General features: G+C 49.3%; 1 protein-coding gene and 2 long non-coding RNA genes across 7 annotated transcripts in view; all 3 read left to right on the top strand.

The window, feature by feature from the left end:
• LOC115860926 (cytochrome c oxidase assembly factor 1 homolog) overlaps positions 1 to 18,043 on the top strand; it is a 242,806-nt gene that overhangs the window by 40,125 nt on the left and 184,638 nt on the right. The gene's annotated exons all lie outside the window — the stretch shown is intronic.
• On the top strand, positions 8,379 to 12,801 carry LOC132597844 (uncharacterized). 2 transcript variants are annotated; one of them, XR_009565235.1, is made up of 3 exons: positions 8,379 to 8,865; positions 10,440 to 10,940; positions 12,515 to 12,801. It is a non-coding gene; the product is annotated as an uncharacterized lncRNA (long non-coding RNA). The 2 variants fall into 2 exon arrangements; XR_009565234.1 differs by lacking the exon at positions 12,515 to 12,801 and adding an exon at positions 11,245 to 11,427.
• Positions 12,895 to 17,596, top strand: LOC132597802 (uncharacterized). Its single transcript, XR_009565158.1, has 4 exons — positions 12,895 to 13,015; positions 14,590 to 15,090; positions 16,665 to 17,165; positions 17,470 to 17,596. It is a non-coding gene; the product is annotated as an uncharacterized lncRNA (long non-coding RNA).

Here is an 18,043-nt window from a genome sequence, read left to right as displayed (position 1 = left end):
AACACTGTTCTCAATGCAGCAAGCGTTAGTGTTCTTAAAAATTTCTTTAATACAAGTGTATTTAAACACTTCTGGGGAATTCCCTGGCAGTCCAGTGGTTAGGACTCCATGCTTTCACTGTGGCCCTGGTTCAACCCCTGGTCAGGGAGCTAAGATCCCACAAGCCACACGGTGCATCAAAAAAAAAAAAAAAAAAAAACCCAAACAACCCGCCCTGACACACACAGTACTTTATATGCACTGATGCCTGTACCTGCCACTCACTGATAGACACTGTTCTCAACTTGGCAAGCAGATTGTGTTTTTAGAAATGCCTTTATTACAATTGTTCTTAAACTCATCTCTCTATGCACTGCAGAAAGGTTATAAGCTCCATTCACTGATGCAACACTGTTCTCAACACTGCAAGCAAGGAGTTCTTAGAGATGTCTTTATTACAGGTGTTCTTGGATGTCAGCATCTAGATGGTGTGAGTGGTTCCTATTTTCTCTCCCCTTTGATGAATAACTATTTGGGCATCCTTAACCAAACAAAGGGCCTGTGCTCATTGCACCTGGACATCCAGGAGGTTTCCACCCACCTGTTCATCAGCACGTGGACACATTGGATCTCGGTCATGGCTATGGGTCCAAAGGAGTCGGCAAGCCTCCCTCACCCCCATTCCCAGTGACTGGGTAAAAGGGAATCTGATGAGTACAAAACTAGGTGGAGGGACTTCCCTGGTGGCGCAGGGGTTAAGAATCCGCCTGCCAATGCAGGGACATGGGTTCAATCCCTGGTCCGGGAAGATCCCACATGCTGCGAAGCAACTAAGCCCACGTGCCGCAACTACTGAGCCTGCGCTCTAGAGCCCTTGAGCCACAACTACTGAGCCCACATGCCACAACTACTGAAGCCCACGCGCCTAGAGCCTGTGCTCCACAACAAGAGAAGCCACCGCAGTGAGAAGCCCGCGCATCGCAAGGAAGAGTAGCCCCTGCTCGCCGCAACTAGAGAAAGCCCACGCGCAGCAACAAAGATCCAATGCAGCCAAAAGTAAAGAAAATTTTTAAAACAAACAAAAACTAGGTGGATACTCTGGGCAGTAGAGAATTTGAGGAGGGCCAATCTGCCTAAAGGGAGAATTGTCATGCCATCAGAGTGGGGTAGAGATGAGTTTGGATGCCGGGGAAAGGGTAGAGCTTGCCAAGGGAGCCTCCTTCCCCAGGGCAAAGCTGTAATAGGCTGGCCTTCTGGCAGCAGCAGCAGCAATGTCTCTGGCAGAGTAGGTTGAAAGCGGCAACCTCTCGATGGAGGAGAGGGAAAGTGAAAATGGTGAGTGACTGCCTGGTTCCCCCTGCTGTGCAGGTTGTAGCTGGAGGAGCTTGTTTCTCTCCAGCAGCACTGGGATTTCTGAGGAGGGACCTCCATAATGGGGAAGGAGGGGGGAGGGAGGAGAAAGGAAAGGAAGCACATGATAACACCCACGGGCATTAGAGGAGCACGGGTCCTGCTGGCTGCTTCAGGACTTCAGCAGGACCACCCACAAGCCTTTGGGAGTATCCACTGGAGGATCTTCCCCTGGCCCCACTGGCACCCCGAAGCTCCAAGTGCTAAACCCACACGTCCCTCCCCGCCACCCCCAACTCTGGAGCCAGCTCCTTGTGTGTGCTCCCAAGTGTGAGAGCAGGTTAGGTAATCTGAATACTCTCAGAAAGATGGACCAGTGTCTGTGGACAAGGGAGACTCAACAAACTGAGGCTACAGTGCCACCTTCTGGAAAACAAACGAGAGGTTTCCTGCAGCCAGCTGGGGTGATCTATGAGAACAAGAAGAAATACAAAGGTAAGAATTCTACCACAAGAGAGAACAAGAGTGGAGCAGGTCAGTCCCCTATAAAGCAGGGATTCCCCAGAGAAGTAACACCAAGGAACAGTACCTCATCAAAGATAACAAGTAAAGATACTTCAAATGCTAAAGCAGCAGTACAGAAATACAAAGAACTTTAAAAATCGCCAAAATATATCAACAATTCTCCAACAGCTGAGCCCCAAGTCCCAGCACACTGCAATCTATCTGATAAAGAATTCAAAATAGCGGTATTGAAGAAACTTAATAAGCTACAAGAAGAATTAAAAATAGCTCAGGATGTTAGGAAAAGGATACATGAACAAAATGAGTTATTTGTAAAAGAGATTGAAAATATAAAAAAGGGCCCAACAGAAATTCTGGAGCTGACGAATTCCATGAATGGGATAAAGAATGCAACAGAGAGCATCTGTAGCAGAGTAGAGCAGATGGAAGATAGAATAAGTGACTTAGAAGAAAGGAATTTTAAAATAAAGAATTATACCAGAACAAAGATACAGAATAAAAATGAGGGGAGAAAACCTACATGTTCTATGGGACTCAACCGAAAGGGAATACATTTGAATAATCAGGAATCCAGAAGGAGGAGAGAGGGAAAAGGATGTAGAAATTTTTTGAAGTATAGTTGATGCATAATATTATATAAACTGCAAGTGTATCATACAGTGATTCACAACTTTTAAAGGTTATACTCCATTTACAGTTATTATAAAATATTTGCTATATTCCCCATGTTGTAAAATACATACTTGTAGCTCATTTTATACCTAATAGGTTGTACCTCTTACTCCCCTACCCCCATATTGCCCCTCCCTCCTTCCCTCTCCCCACTGGTAACCACTAGTTTGTTCTTTATATCTGTGAGTCTGCTTCTTTTCTGTTATATTCACTAGTGTGTTGTATTTTTTAGATTCCACATATAAATGATATCATATATATAGTATTTGCCTTTCTCTGTCTGACCTTTCACTTACCATAATGCCATCTGAGTCCATCCATGTTGCTGCAAATGGCAAAATTTCATTCTTTTCTATGGTGGAGTAGTATTCCATTGTATAAACATACCACATCTTCTTTATCCATTCATCTGTTGATGGACACTTAGGTCACTTCCAAATCTTGGCAATTGTAAATAATGTTGCTATGAACATTGGGGTGCATGTATCTTCTCAAATTAGTGCAGGAGTGGTATTGCTAGGTCATATGGTAGTTCTGTTTTTAGTTTTCTGAGAAACCTCCATACTGTTTTCCACAGTGGCTGTATCAATTTACATTCCCACCAACAGTGTTCTAGGGTTCCCTTTTCTCTACATCCTCACCAACATTTGATATTTGTGTTCTGTTTGATAACAGCCCTTCTGGCAAGTGTGAGGTGACATCTCATGGTTTTGACTTGCATCTCCCTGATGATTAGTGATGTTGAGCATCTTTTCATGTGCCTGTTGGCCATTTTCTTGATGTTGAGTTGCATGAGCTGTTTATATATTTTGGATATTAACCCCTTATCAGTCATATCATCTGCAAATATCTTCTATTCCGTAGGTCGTCTTTTCATTTCGTTGATGGTTACCCTTGCTGTGCAAAAGCTTTTAAGTTTAACTAGGTCCCATTTGTTTATTTTGCTTTTAGTTCCTTTGTTTTAGGAGACAGATCCAAAAAATATTGCTATGATTTATGTCAGAGTGTTCTGCCTGTGTTTTCCTTTAGGAGTTTTATGGTATCTTGTCTTACATTTAGGTCTTTAACAGAAATTTTAATTAAAGAAATAATAGCTGAAAACTTCCCAAGACTGGAGGAAGACTGAATAACCAAGTTCAAGTTCACCCTATCATCTAATGACAAAAGATCTTCTCCAAGACGCATTATAATGAGACTATAAAAACTCAAAGATAAAGTACTAAAAGCAGCAAGGGTAAAAACAGAATGTAACCTACAAAGGAATAGGCTATCAGTGGATTTCTCAGCAGAAACACTAAAGGCCCGGAGAGAGTAGAATGGTGTATGCAAAAGGCTGAAGATAAAAACTGACAGCCAGGAACACTCTATCTGGCAAAGTTATCCTTCAGATGAGAAAGAAAAAGACTTTCGGAGGCAAACAAAAGCTGATGGAGTTTATCATCATTACACCTGTGATGCAAGAAGTGCTGAAAGGAGTTCTTCAAGCTGTAAAGAAAGATGTTAATCAGCAACATGAAAGCACACTAAAGTATATAGTACACTGGTAAAGGTGACAAACATATAGACAGATTTAGAAAACTCCACTCTCTAATAGAATGGAGCGTTAAACACAACGATAGTGTAAAGGTTAAAGGAAAAGTATATTAAAATTAACTATAGCTATTATAATTCATTAACAAATACACAGTATAAAAAGAGGTAACATGTGACATCAGAAATATAAGAGGGAAGGACTCGAGGAATTCTCTGGTGGTCCAGTGGTTAGGACTCTTCACTTTAACTGCCGAGGGCCCGGGTTCAATCCCTGGTTGGGAAACTAAGATCCTGAAAGCTGTGTGGTGTGGCCAAAAAAAAAAAAAAAAGAGAGAGAGAGAAAGAAAAAAATATAAGAGGGGAGGAATAACAATGTGTACTTTATGACAAACAGAGATAAATTGCTATCAGCATAAAATGGACTCTTTATGAAATGTTGTATGTAAGCTTCATGGTAACCACAAAGCAAAAATCTAGAGTAGATTCATTAAACATAAAAAAAAGGGGGAAACTGAACATACCACCATGAAGAACCACCAATTTACAATAGTAGGCAGAAACAGAGGAAAAAAGAAAGAATGGAAATACAAAACAAGCAGAAAACAATAAGATGGCAGTAATAGGTTCTTACACCTCAATAATCACTCTAAATGTAAATGGATTGAATTCACCAAAGACACAGAGTGGCCACATGGATTATAAACAGTAAGACCGGGCTTCCCTGGTGGCGCAGTGGTTGAGAGTCCGCCTGCCGATGCAGGGGACGCGGGTTCGTGCCCCAGTCCGGGAAGATCCCACATGCCGCGGAGCGGCTGGGCCCGTGAGCCATGGCCGCTGAGCCTGCGCGTCCGGAGCCTGTGCTCCGCAACGGGAGAGGCCACAACAGTGAGAGGCCCGCGTAACCGCAAAAAAACAAACAAAAAACAGTAAGACCCAACTATATGCTGCCAACAAGAGATTCATTTAAAGCAAATATCAGATCAAAACGAAGGGCTGGAAGAAGATATTCCAAGCAGGTGGAAACCAAAAGAAAGTGGGGGTACTTAGAGCAGACAAAATACTCAAGACAAAAATGATGACCTGAGAAAAGGAAGGTCATTGTATAATGATAAAGGGGTCAATACATCTATAAGATATAACAATAATAAACATGTATACACCCAAACTATATTTAGGTTCTGAGGTGTTGGGTGCATGCATATTTATTATTGGAACTATTCATACCACCAGGAAGAACCACCAAAACACGGGGACCCTTGTGCACTGTGGGTGGTGGGATTGTAAGTTGTTATGGCCACTATGGAAAACAGCATCGAGTTTCCTCAAAAAATTAAAAGGAAATCTTGCCACTTGGGACAACATGGGTGGACCTCGAGGGCATCATGCTAAGTGAAATAGGCAGAGAGAGACAAATCCTGTATGATTTCACTTCAATGTGGAATCTAAAAAATAAAACCAGACTCAGAAAAAGAGGTCGGATTTGTGGTTACCAGAGGCGGGGGTGGGAGGTGGGAAACTGGATGAAGGTGGTCGAAAGGTAGAAACACCTTATAAGATTAATAAGTACTGGGAATGTAATGTACAATAGTGACTATGGTTAACACTTCTGGATGGTATATTTGAAAGTTACTAAGACAGTAGATCCTAGACGTTCTCATCACAAAGAAAAAACATTTCTTTCTTTTGTATCTATAAGAGGTGATGGGTATTAACTGAATTTATTGTGGTAATCATTTCACAATATATGCAAGTCAGGGCTTCCCTGGTCGTGCAGTGGTTGAGAGTCCGCCTGCCGATGCAGAAATGAACTCTCAAACCATAAGAAAAATGGAGGAAATTTAACTGCATACTACTATGTGAGAAAGAAGCCAATCTGAAAAGTCTGCATTTTTTTTTTTTTTTTTTCTTTGCAGTACGCGGGCCTCTCACTGTTGTGGCCTCTCCCGTTGCGGAGCACAGGCTCCGGACGCGCAGGCTCAGCGGCCATGGCTCACGGGCCCAGCCGTTCCGCGGCACGTGGGATCTTCCCGGACCGGGGCACGAACCCATGTCCCCTGCATCAGTAGGCGGACTCTCAACCACTGTGCCACCAGGGAAGCCCCTATACCTAATTTTTTGAGCATATGTTTATATTCCTTTCCTTAAAGTGCTACCTTCCACAAAATGGATAAGCTGGAGGTCCCCCCAAATGCTGGATTCAACTCTTGGGCTTCAACTTCAACTACCCTTTATAAATACAACCCTTCCTCAGTTTAGCTGTCCTTTGACACTTCTACAAAAACATCCCAGCAATACCAACCAATTGACATTGAGATTATGCTTATACTATTTTTATTTATGTTCTGTGTTTTTTTCCATCTCCCTAGCTAGCCTGCACACCCCATTATGGACCCGTTCATCCAGTCATTTGTGCATTGAAGAAACATGCCTTGGATCTGTCATCCTGCACTCCTTCATCGTTTCTAGATAGGCCCAGATTCCAGAGTCCAAGGTTACTAGTTGCCTAGGAGATGCCTGCATGATAGCGATGATACTCATCCTGGGCTTAAGAAAAGCCCCACCCCACCCCAGTTCTCTTCCGATGTCTCAGACTCGTCTCTCGGGTCTCTACCCAGAACTAGGAGTGATTATCCCTCCCTCTTCACACCTGCTGGGTGTTCTAAAGATCAGTGAAATTGGTCCATAAAATGTGTTGAAATCACGACACTGTTGCTAAGGAAATGTGAGTCAGAGGCCCCCAAATTGTTTCTTCACTTGGAATCTTCTACCACTCCAAATGAATTGTTCGTTCAACACAGAGGGACCTAAAGTAAATGTTTTTCCCCCTACTTTTTGAGTCCTGGGAGGTCAGGCACGGCTGTGCTTGGGAACCACTGGAGCCTTTGTGACACAGCATGGGGGCGGGCCTTGGGCTGCACGTCTGCAACCTCATTGGGCAGTGGGACAATCAATCCCAGCAGCCTGGCCCAATCAGAGAGCGAGCAGGGTGCTATATGCAAGTGACCACGGACTGATTCAACAAAGATGCCCAGAATATTCTCCAGCTGAAGGCCTGGCCATTTTGGGAACATGAAGCCACCACGGGATTCTGAAGTAGGAGAGCCAGTTCCTGTCATAAAGAACCCAAGAGCAGTTTCGCAGACAGTGAAAATAGTACGCTACCATGTCTGTGTATTTTTTTAAAAGGGACAGAAGAACATATGTCAGAATTTATTTTTGTTTGAATTTGTTTGGACACATAAGAGACTAATTTAAACATTATGCTAAGTGAAAGAAGCCAGGCACAATAGGCCACATATTGTATGGTTCCATCTACATGCAGTGATAAGAGTGGGCAAATCCATAGAGAAAGAAAAGAGATTAGTGGTGGCTAGGTGTACGGTCAGGCCATTCAAGATGGCTGCTATCTTGTTCCCTGTCCATCCCCTGCATGACCAGTGCCTGCTTCACTCACATGAATATCCAATCCCCTTACTCATAGGGCTTAATCAGTAACTGCCTACACGCTTGCCCCCTGCCACAGCCGCTAGTTTCCATGGTAACTGATGAGCCAATATGACATCGATTCCCCCTATAAATGGTAGCCTCCTTCTTCCCAGAGCAGTGTGGGTGGTTGCCACGTCCTGCTTGCTGTTGGCCGGACGTGGTGGAGGTTTGCTCCAGGACCCTTTACTTCGGACTGGTAGATCCCCCGTGTAGTAAGCTATTGATGTCTTGGACATAGTCTGCGGGCTCTTTCTTTGGTTCTGAGGCTGAGAAGTTACAAGCCTTGCAGGCCTGCGGGGTGCAGCCCGACAATTGGTGAGGCAGCTGGGAAGCCGAGAAAACACCCAGGAGCCCCGCGATGTCAGGAAAGAAGGACGGGAAGGGAAGCCGTGGGGGAGAAATCCAAGGTGGCCGTCCACGAGCGTGTGGGACCCGAAAGTCTGAGTCTCTTTCCACTTTCAAAGTGGCAGCCCGGTGCTCGTGGCTCACCTGACTGCACGGGGATGGCTAGTGAATACAGACAAAATGCAATGACCTGGATTATGTATCAAACGCTTGCGTGTTATCTGGTCCGGTAAGACAAGTGTACCCCTGACCCACCACCTGTAAGCGATTACAGACACAGGCTGTAGGGTTATTAACTCAGGGATCGACTTGCAAAGTGGATGTGGCTACTTAAGCGGAAGGGGTTGTTTGGGACCTGAGGCAACGGCAAACTAATGAGTACCCTTGGGCTTCTGGTCCCAGCAACGAAAGGGGTCAGAGGCACGATACAGTGGGATGGATCCGCTATATGCCGTCTACATTGTATTACAACAGGTGGGAGGCATTACAGAAGGTCAATCCGAGTCATCAAGCAACGCAGGAAAACAGTGTGGGGTCTAGAGCAGCTGTCCATAACATACGGGACCCCCATGGATATCGGTAGTGACCAAGGAACCCACTTTACTGACCAGGAGGTTCAGGAATGGGCTGATGAAAAATGACATATGCTGGTATTTCCACCTGCTTTATGACCCTACTACTGCCAGGCTAATGAAAGGATGAATGGACTACTTAATAGAGACTGAAACCCGCTCTCCACATGTGGACGAGGAGGCTGACTCAAGCCCCATGAACTCTAGCTGAACGTCGCAGGAGTAATCAACCCTGTGGCTAAGCCATGTTAACCCAGAGGCAACTAGTCCACGCCATCCAAGTCCAACTGTTGACCACCGCAGGACCGTTGCCAAGTATCGATCTGGACAGTAACTTGCTTTTGCCCTGCCCACGGGACCTATCCCCAGGAGAAGACATTGTAAAACGGCCCGGGAGTCGCAGGTAAGTCCCCGATGATTTGGGTTCGCTGCCCCGTGGGGAATAGGATTTGAAAGATCTCACCTGTCTTCTCCCCGGCCCCAAGGAAGCCCCCTTTTATTAACCCTGTGGTCTGTGGTTACACGGCCTCTCCAGTGTTCAGCATCGGCTGTGGGGACTGAGGGCAGATGGGTGGTATGCTACTGCAGGCCAGGACAAAAGCCACAGGCAGGGTGGTGTCATCTCGGGATGCTTTCACTGCTTGTATTTTAATGGTCGTGATCTCCCCCGTACCGTGTGTGTTGAACGCCTTACGGTTCCTCCCTAGTCTGAGCAGAGGGAATCCGTTCACGGGCCGGGCGACAAGGGTGGCCTCGCTGTGAGTGAGTCTCATTGCTGCGTCTACAGTGAGAAGTCAGTGTCATCTTCGTCCGGACTTCCGTGAGAAATTGACCCGATTAGCATCTGGTTCCAAAGTTTGCCCACCTCTTGGTGAATGGCTGTTTTTAGCATAGGTATCTTAACGCTTGATACTGTCCAGTTGCTGGTGTCTGTAGTGCATTTGTGGGATTCCGTTGCAGTGACCCTCTACCTGCCTGAAGCCAGGGCTATCGCGGGAGAGGGGTGGACAACATTGTAAGGCTTGGATAGAATGCTGTACGGGTGGAGTGTACGGTCAGGCCACTCGAGGTGGCCGTTCTCTTGCTCTTTACATCCCCCGCTTGACCAGTCCCTGCTTCACTCACATGACTATCCAATCCCCTTAATCATCGGGCTTAATCAGTAACTGCCTACAGGCTTGCCCCCAGCCCCACCCGCTGGTTTCCCTGGTAACTGATGAGCCAATCTGACATCGATTCCCCCTATAAATGGTAGCCTCCTCCTCCCCAGAGCAGTGTGGGTGGTTGCCACGTCCTGCTTGCTGTTGGCCGGACGTGGTGGAGTATTGCTCCAGGACCCTTTACCTCGGACTGGTAAGATCCCCCATCTAGTAAACTGTTGATGTCTCGGTCACTGTGTGCGGGCTCTTTCTTTGGTTCTGAGGCTGAGAAGGTAGAAGCCTTGCAGGCCTGCGGGGTGCAGCCCGACAATTGGTGAGGCAGCTGGGAAGCCGAGAAAACACCCAGGAGCCCCGCGATGTCAGGAAAGAAGGACGGGAAGGGAAGCCGTGGGGGAGAAATCCAAGGTGGCCGTCCACGAGCGTGTGGGACCCGAAAGTCTGAGTCTCTTTCCACTTTCAAAGTGGCAGCCCGGTGCTCGTGGCTCACCTGACTGCACGGGGATGGCTAGTGAATACAGACAAAATGCAATGACCTGGATTATGTATCAAACGCTTGCGTGTTATCTGGTCCGGTAAGACAAGTGTACCCCTGACCCACCACCTGTAAGCGATTACAGACACAGGCTGTAGGGTTATTAACTCAGGGATCGACTTGCAAAGTGGATGTGGCTACTTAAGCGGAAGGGGTTGTTTGGGACCTGAGGCAACGGCAAACTAATGAGTACCCTTGGGCTTCTGGTCCCAGCAACGAAAGGGGTCAGAGGCACGATACAGTGGGATGGATCCGCTATATGCCGTCTACATTGTATTACAACAGGTGGGAGGCATTACAGAAGGTCAATCCGAGTCATCAAGCAACGCAGGAAAACAGTGTGGGGTCTAGAGCAGCTGTCCATAACATACGGGACCCCCATGGATATCGGTAGTGACCAAGGAACCCACTTTACTGACCAGGAGGTTCAGGAATGGGCTGATGAAAAATGACATATGCTGGTATTTCCACCTGCTTTATGACCCTACTACTGCCAGGCTAATGAAAGGATGAATGGACTACTTAATAGAGACTGAAACCCGCTCTCCACATGTGGACGAGGAGGCTGACTCAAGCCCCATGAACTCTAGCTGAACGTCGCAGGAGTAATCAACCCTGTGGCTAAGCCATGTTAACCCAGAGGCAACTAGTCCACGCCATCCAAGTCCAACTGTTGACCACCGCAGGACCGTTGCCAAGTATCGATCTGGACAGTAACTTGCTTTTGCCCTGCCCACGGGACCTATCCCCAGGAGAAGACATTGTAAAACGGCCCGGGAGTCGCAGGTAAGTCCCCGATGATTTGGGTTCGCTGCCCCGTGGGGAATAGGATTTGAAAGATCTCACCTGTCTTCTCCCCGGCCCCAAGGAAGCCCCCTTTTATTAACCCTGTGGTCTGTGGTTACACGGCCTCTCCGGTGTTCAGCATCGGCTGTGGGGACTGAGGGCAGATGGGTGGTATGCTACTGCAGGCCAGGACAAAAGCCACAGGCAGGGTGGTGTCATCTCGGGATGCTTTCACTGCTTGTATTTTAATGGTCGTGATCTCCCCCGTACCGTGTGTGTTGAACGCCTTACGGTTCCTCCCTAGTCTGAGCAGAGGGAATCCGTTCACGGGCCGGGCGACAAGGGTGGCCTCGCTGTGAGTGAGTCTCATTGCTGCGTCTACAGTGAGAAGTCAGTGTCATCTTCGTCCGGACTTCCGTGAGAAATTGACCCGATTAGCATCTGGTTCCAAAGTTTGCCCACCTCTTGGTGAATGGCTGTTTTTAGCATAGGTATCTTAACGCTTGATACTGTCCAGTTGCTGGTGTCTGTAGTGCATTTGTGGGATTCCGTTGCAGTGACCCTCTACCTGCCTGAAGCCAGGGCTATCGCGGGAGAGGGGTGGACAACATTGTAAGGCTTGGATAGAATGCTGTACGGGTGGAGTGTACGGTCAGGCCACTCGAGGTGGCCGTTCTCTTGCTCTTTACATCCCCCGCTTGACCAGTCCCTGCTTCACTCACATGACTATCCAATCCCCTTAATCATCGGGCTTAATCAGTAACTGCCTACAGGCTTGCCCCCAGCCCCACCCGCTGGTTTCCCTGGTAACTGATGAGCCAATCTGACATCGATTCCCCCTATAAATGGTAGCCTCCTCCTCCCCAGAGCAGTGTGGGTGGTTGCCACGTCCTGCTTGCTGTTGGCCGGACGTGGTGGAGTATTGCTCCAGGACCCTTTACCTCGGACTGGTAAGATCCCCCATCTAGTAAACTGTTGATGTCTCGGTCACTGTGTGCGGGCTCTTTCTTTGGTTCTGAGGCTGAGAAGGTAGAAGCCTTGCAGGCCTGCGGGGTGCAGCCCGACAATTGGTGAGGCAGCTGGGAAGCCGAGAAAACACCCAGGAGCCCCGCGATGTCAGGAAAGAAGGACGGGAAGGGAAGCCGTGGGGGAGAAATCCAAGGTGGCCGTCCACGAGCGTGTGGGACCCGAAAGTCTGAGTCTCTTTCCACTTTCAAAGTGGCAGCCCGGTGCTCGTGGCTCACCTGACTGCACGGGGATGGCTAGTGAATACAGACAAAATGCAATGACCTGGATTATGTATCAAACGCTTGCGTGTTATCTGGTCCGGTAAGACAAGTGTACCCCTGACCCACCACCTGTAAGCGATTACAGACACAGGCTGTAGGGTTATTAACTCAGGGATCGACTTGCAAAGTGGATGTGGCTACTTAAGCGGAAGGGGTTGTTTGGGACCTGAGGCAACGGCAAACTAATGAGTACCCTTGGGCTTCTGGTCCCAGCAACGAAAGGGGTCAGAGGCACGATACAGTGGGATGGATCCGCTATATGCCGTCTACATTGTATTACAACAGGTGGGAGGCATTACAGAAGGTCAATCCGAGTCATCAAGCAACGCAGGAAAACAGTGTGGGGTCTAGAGCAGCTGTCCATAACATACGGGACCCCCATGGATATCGGTAGTGACCAAGGAACCCACTTTACTGACCAGGAGGTTCAGGAATGGGCTGATGAAAAATGACATATGCTGGTATTTCCACCTGCTTTATGACCCTACTACTGCCAGGCTAATGAAAGGATGAATGGACTACTTAATAGAGACTGAAACCCGCTCTCCACATGTGGACGAGGAGGCTGACTCAAGCCCCATGAACTCTAGCTGAACGTCGCAGGAGTAATCAACCCTGTGGCTAAGCCATGTTAACCCAGAGGCAACTAGTCCATGCCATCCAAGTCCAACTGTTGACCACCGCAGGACCGTTGCCAAGTATCGATCTGGACAGTAACTTGCTTTTGCCCTGCCCACGGGACCTATCCCCAGGAGAAGACATTGTAAAACGGCCCGGGAGTCGCAGGTAAGTCCCCGATGATTTGGGTTCGCTGCCCCGTGGGGAATAGGATTTGAAAGATCTCACCTGTCTTCTCCCCGGCCCCAAGGAAGCCCCCTTTTATTAACCCTGTGGTCTGTGGTTACACGGCCTCTCCGGTGTTCAGCATCGGCTGTGGGGACTGAGGGCAGATGGGTGGTATGCTACTGCAGGCCAGGACAAAAGCCACAGGCAGGGTGGTGTCATCTCGGGATGCTTTCACTGCTTGTATTTTAATGGTCGTGATCTCCCCCGTACCGTGTGTGTTGAACGCCTTACGGTTCCTCCCTAGTCTGAGCAGAGGGAATCCGTTCACGGGCCGGGCGACAAGGGTGGCCTCGCTGTGAGTGAGTCTCATTGCTGCGTCTACAGTGAGAAGTCAGTGTCATCTTCGTCCGGACTTCCGTGAGAAATTGACCCGATTAGCATCTGGTTCCAAAGTTTGCCCACCTCTTGGTGAATGGCTGTTTTTAGCATAGGTATCTTAACGCTTGATACTGTCCAGTTGCTGGTGTCTGTAGTGCATTTGTGGGATTCCGTTGCAGTGACCCTCTACCTGCCTGAAGCCAGGGCTATCGCGGGAGAGGGGTGGACAACATTGTAAGGCTTGGATAGAATGCTGTACGGGTGGAGTGTACGGTCAGGCCACTCGAGGTGGCCGTTCTCTTGCTCTTTACATCCCCCGCTTGACCAGTCCCTGCTTCACTCACATGACTATCCAATCCCCTTAATCATCGGGCTTAATCAGTAACTGCCTACAGGCTTGCCCCCAGCCCCACCCGCTGGTTTCCCTGGTAACTGATGAGCCAATCTGACATCGATTCCCCCTATAAATGGTAGCCTCCTCCTCCCCAGAGCAGTGTGGGTGGTTGCCACGTCCTGCTTGCTGTTGGCCGGACGTGGTGGAGTATTGCTCCAGGACCCTTTACCTCGGACTGGTAAGATCCCCCATCTAGTAAACTGTTGATGTCTCGGTCACTGTGTGCGGGCTCTTTCTTTGGTTCTGAGGCTGAGAAGGTAGAAGCCTTGCAGGCCTGCGGGGTGCAGCCCGACAATTGGTGAGGCAGCTGGGAAGCCGAGAAAACACCCAGGAGCCCCGCGATGTCAGGAAAGAAGGACGGGAAGGGAAGCCGTGGGGGAGAAATCCAAGGTGGCCGTCCACGAGCGTGTGGGACCCGAAAGTCTGAGTCTCTTTCCACTTTCAAAGTGGCAGCCCGGTGCTCGTGGCTCACCTGACTGCACGGGGATGGCTAGTGAATACAGACAAAATGCAATGACCTGGATTATGTATCAAACGCTTGCGTGTTATCTGGTCCGGTAAGACAAGTGTACCCCTGACCCACCACCTGTAAGCGATTACAGACACAGGCTGTAGGGTTATTAACTCAGGGATCGACTTGCAAAGTGGATGTGGCTACTTAAGCGGAAGGGGTTGTTTGGGACCTGAGGCAACGGCAAACTAATGAGTACCCTTGGGCTTCTGGTCCCAGCAACGAAAGGGGTCAGAGGCACGATACAGTGGGATGGATCCGCTATATGCCGTCTACATTGTATTACAACAGGTGGGAGGCATTACAGAAGGTCAATCCGAGTCATCAAGCAACGCAGGAAAACAGTGTGGGGTCTAGAGCAGCTGTCCATAACATACGGGACCCCCATGGATATCGGTAGTGACCAAGGAACCCACTTTACTGACCAGGAGGTTCAGGAATGGGCTGATGAAAAATGACATATGCTGGTATTTCCACCTGCTTTATGACCCTACTACTGCCAGGCTAATGAAAGGATGAATGGACTACTTAATAGAGACTGAAACCCGCTCTCCACATGTGGACGAGGAGGCTGACTCAAGCCCCATGAACTCTAGCTGAACGTCGCAGGAGTAATCAACCCTGTGGCTAAGCCATGTTAACCCAGAGGCAACTAGTCCACGCCATCCAAGTCCAACTGTTGACCACCGCAGGACCGTTGCCAAGTATCGATCTGGACAGTAACTTGCTTTTGCCCTGCCCACGGGACCTATCCCCAGGAGAAGACATTGTAAAACGGCCCGGGAGTCGCAGGTAAGTCCCCGATGATTTGGGTTCGCTGCCCCGTGGGGAATAGGATTTGAAAGATCTCACCTGTCTTCTCCCCGGCCCCAAGGAAGCCCCCTTTTATTAACCCTGTGGTCTGTGGTTACACGGCCTCTCCGGTGTTCAGCATCGGCTGTGGGGACTGAGGGCAGATGGGTGGTATGCTACTGCAGGCCAGGACAAAAGCCACAGGCAGGGTGGTGTCATCTCGGGATGCTTTCACTGCTTGTATTTTAATGGTCGTGATCTCCCCCGTACCGTGTGTGTTGAACGCCTTACGGTTCCTCCCTAGTCTGAGCAGAGGGAATCCGTTCACGGGCCGGGCGACAAGGGTGGCCTCGCTGTGAGTGAGTCTCATTGCTGCGTCTACAGTGAGAAGTCAGTGTCATCTTCGTCCGGACTTCCGTGAGAAATTGACCCGATTAGCATCTGGTTCCAAAGTTTGCCCACCTCTTGGTGAATGGCTGTTTTTAGCATAGGTATCTTAACGCTTGATACTGTCCAGTTGCTGGTGTCTGTAGTGCATTTGTGGGATTCCGTTGCAGTGACCCTCTACCTGCCTGAAGCCAGGGCTATCGCGGGAGAGGGGTGGACAACATTGTAAGGCTTGGATAGAATGCTGTACGGGTGGAGTGTACGGTCAGGCCACTCGAGGTGGCCGTTCTCTTGCTCTTTACATCCCCCGCTTGACCAGTCCCTGCTTCACTCACATGACTATCCAATCCCCTTAATCATCGGGCTTAATCAGTAACTGCCTACAGGCTTGCCCCCAGCCCCACCCGCTGGTTTCCCTGGTAACTGATGAGCCAATCTGACATCGATTCCCCCTATAAATGGTAGCCTCCTCCTCCCCAGAGCAGTGTGGGTGGTTGCCACGTCCTGCTTGCTGTTGGCCGGACGTGGTGGAGTATTGCTCCAGGACCCTTTACCTCGGACTGGTAAGATCCCCCATCTAGTAAACTGTTGATGTCTCGGTCACTGTGTGCGGGCTCTTTCTTTGGTTCTGAGGCTGAGAAGGTAGAAGCCTTGCAGGCCTGCGGGGTGCAGCCCGACAATTGGTGAGGCAGCTGGGAAGCCGAGAAAACACCCAGGAGCCCCGCGATGTCAGGAAAGAAGGACGGGAAGGGAAGCCGTGGGGGAGAAATCCAAGGTGGCCGTCCACGAGCGTGTGGGACCCGAAAGTCTGAGTCTCTTTCCACTTTCAAAGTGGCAGCCCGGTGCTCGTGGCTCACCTGACTGCACGGGGATGGCTAGTGAATACAGACAAAATGCAATGACCTGGATTATGTATCAAACGCTTGCGTGTTATCTGGTCCGGTAAGACAAGTGTACCCCTGACCCACCACCTGTAAGCGATTACAGACACAGGCTGTAGGGTTATTAACTCAGGGATCGACTTGCAAAGTGGATGTGGCTACTTAAGCGGAAGGGGTTGTTTGGGACCTGAGGCAACGGCAAACTAATGAGTACCCTTGGGCTTCTGGTCCCAGCAACGAAAGGGGTCAGAGGCACGATACAGTGGGATGGATCCGCTATATGCCGTCTACATTGTATTACAACAGGTGGGAGGCATTACAGAAGGTCAATCCGAGTCATCAAGCAACGCAGGAAAACAGTGTGGGGTCTAGAGCAGCTGTCCATAACATACGGGACCCCCATGGATATCGGTAGTGACCAAGGAACCCACTTTACTGACCAGGAGGTTCAGGAATGGGCTGATGAAAAATGACATATGCTGGTATTTCCACCTGCTTTATGACCCTACTACTGCCAGGCTAATGAAAGGATGAATGGACTACTTAATAGAGACTGAAACCCGCTCTCCACATGTGGACGAGGAGGCTGACTCAAGCCCCATGAACTCTAGCTGAACGTCGCAGGAGTAATCAACCCTGTGGCTAAGCCATGTTAACCCAGAGGCAACTAGTCCACGCCATCCAAGTCCAACTGTTGACCACCGCAGGACCGTTGCCAAGTATCGATCTGGACAGTAACTTGCTTTTGCCCTGCCCACGGGACCTATCCCCAGGAGAAGACATTGTAAAACGGCCCGGGAGTCGCAGGTAAGTCCCCGATGATTTGGGTTCGCTGCCCCGTGGGGAATAGGATTTGAAAGATCTCACCTGTCTTCTCCCCGGCCCCAAGGAAGCCCCCTTTTATTAACCCTGTGGTCTGTGGTTACACGGCCTCTCCAGTGTTCAGCATCGGCTGTGGGGACTGAGGGCAGATGGGTGGTATGCTACTGCAGGCCAGGACAAAAGCCACAGGCAGGGTGGTGTCATCTCGGGATGCTTTCACTGCTTGTATTTTAATGGTCGTGATCTCCCCCGTACCGTGTGTGTTGAACGCCTTACGGTTCCTCCCTAGTCTGAGCAGAGGGAATCCGTTCACGGGCCGGGCGACAAGGGTGGCCTCGCTGTGAGTGAGTCTCATTGCTGCGTCTACAGTGAGAAGTCAGTGTCATCTTCGTCCGGACTTCCGTGAGAAATTGACCCGATTAGCATCTGGTTCCAAAGTTTGCCCACCTCTTGGTGAATGGCTGTTTTTAGCATAGGTATCTTAACGCTTGATACTGTCCAGTTGCTGGTGTCTGTAGTGCATTTGTGGGATTCCGTTGCAGTGACCCTCTACCTGCCTGAAGCCAGGGCTATCGCGGGAGAGGGGTGGACAACATTGTAAGGCTTGGATAGAATGCTGTACGGGTGGAGTGTACGGTCAGGCCACTCGAGGTGGCCGTTCTCTTGCTCTTTACATCCCCCGCTTGACCAGTCCCTGCTTCACTCACATGACTATCCAATCCCCTTAATCATCGGGCTTAATCAGTAACTGCCTACAGGCTTGCCCCCAGCCCCACCCGCTGGTTTCCATGGTAGCTCATGACGTAACATGACGTCGATTCCCCTTATAAATGGTAGCCTTCTTACCCCCCAGTTAGCCAGGA

Source organism: Globicephala melas, chromosome 9, assembly GCF_963455315.2.
Source record: "Globicephala melas chromosome 9, mGloMel1.2, whole genome shotgun sequence".
NCBI classification, from domain to species: Eukaryota; Metazoa; Chordata; class Mammalia; order Artiodactyla; family Delphinidae; genus Globicephala; species Globicephala melas.
The sequence above is the reverse complement of the archived record's forward strand: the minus strand, read 5'-3'. Positions and strand labels throughout refer to the sequence as shown.